The sequence below is a fragment of the Empidonax traillii genome, unplaced genomic scaffold (assembly GCF_003031625.1).
Source record: "Empidonax traillii isolate 1590-97213 ecotype Southwest subspecies unplaced genomic scaffold, ASM303162v1 scaffold1201:size224149, whole genome shotgun sequence".
NCBI lineage: Eukaryota > Metazoa > Chordata > Aves > Passeriformes > Tyrannidae > Empidonax > Empidonax traillii.
In genome coordinates, this window is record NW_020956394.1 from 216,850 (window position 1) to 218,365 (window position 1,516).

The 1,516-nt window shown below is 66.9% G+C and overlaps 1 protein-coding gene across 4 annotated transcripts in view; it reads right to left on the reverse strand.

Annotated features, from left to right (window-relative positions):
• LOC114069158 (talin-2) overlaps positions 1-356 on the reverse strand; it is a 125,318-nt gene extending 124,962 nt beyond the window's left edge. For all 4 annotated transcript variants that reach the window (XM_027905765.1, XM_027905766.1, XM_027905763.1 and 1 more), the window contains exon 1: positions 270-356. The gene's annotated coding sequence lies outside the window, so the exon portion shown is untranslated. The remainder of the gene's footprint in view (positions 1-269) is intronic.
• Positions 357-1,516: the final 1,160 nt, after the last annotated feature.

A 1,516-nucleotide genomic window follows, 5' to 3' on the forward strand; every position in this document is an offset into this window, starting at 1 on the left:
CAGCGCCGAGCGCTGCCCGCACCTCCTGAGCCCCTCAGCGCCGAGCCCTGCCCGAACCCCAGAGCCCCTCAGCGCCGAGCCCTGCCCGCACCCCTCAGACCTGCCCGCACCCCTCAGTCCCTCAGAGCCAAGCGCTGCCCGCACCCCTCAGCCCCTCAGCGCCGAGCGCTGCCCGCGCAGAGCGTTCCCCTCACGGTGCCGGGCAGGGACCGCACGCTCCGCGCGCCGTGCACCGACGAGGCAGGGTGAGGGTCCCCGCGAGTTCCTACCGGGCACGGCGTTGCTGCGGCACCGCGGGGCGGCCGAGCCCCGCCGCTCCCCCGCCTCCTCCCGTCCTTCGCCCGCTCGCCCGTGGCCGCCGCGGCCCCGCCGCTCCCGCAGCCGCCGCGGAGCGGGCTCGGCGCAGACCCCCGCGGGGAGGGCAGGAAGCGCGTCATCACTGCGGGCCGCTCCCGCCCTGCCCGCCCGGCGCTGAGGGAGCGCGGACACAGCCGGATCGGCGGGGACGGAGCCGGCAAGGAAGGGATGGATGAAGCCAGCACCAGCCGGGACGGAGCCGGCACCGGCCGGGGCACAGCCCACCTCAGCCGTACCTATGCGGGAGGAACAGCCGCCTCCACCAGAGCCACCCACACCCGAGCGGGGAGGCAGCGCCGGCACCGCGGGCACTGGGAGACGGCGGCTCCTCGGGGCGGAGAAGGAGGAATGCCAGAGCAGCAGTTCCCTGAGGAGGAGAACGAGCCCACTCGGCCCCTCGGCACCGCTGAGCCCCCCGCGTCCTCCCTCCCGGGCACAGGGTGCCGAACAAGCACAGGCAGCGCCCGCGGGCTGGGCCGCACGAAGCGCTTACAAGTAACGGGATCGGTCAGGGTGGAAAAGAGCTCTGGGATCATCGAGTCCAACCTGAGACCAAACACCACCTTGTCACCCAAATTAGGGCTTCGTTAAGCACCTCCAGGGTCGGTGACTCCTCCGCCTCCCTGGACAGCCCCTTCTAGTGTCTACTCACCCTTTCTGCGAAGAAATCCTTCCTGGCGTCCCACCTGACCGTTCCCTCACACAAGTTGAGGCCGTTTTCTCTCATCCTGTCGCTGGTTGCCCTAGAAAAAAGAGCCCCACCCTCTTACACCCTCCTTTTAAGGAGTAGAGAGCAATTAAGTCACACCTGAGCCTCCTTCAGGCTGAGTTCCCCCATCTCCCTCAGCTGCTCCTCATCAGACCCGTGCTCCTTCCCCAGCTGTGTTCCCTTCTCTGCACCTGCTCCAGCCCCTCCATGTCCTTCCTGACCTGAGAGCCCAGAGCTGGACACAGCACTCGAGGTATGTCCTCAGCACAGGGCAAGAATCCCCTCCCTGGTGCTGCTGTCACACTGTTCCTGACACAGCCAGGACACACCACCAGCAACGAATGGGCTGCAAAGCAGACTCAGGGCTTTCCTTACACGGCTCTGAACTGTTCGACCACTGTTAGATTGTGTAAATGGTTTCCATACCACTATATTGATACCAGCATGAGA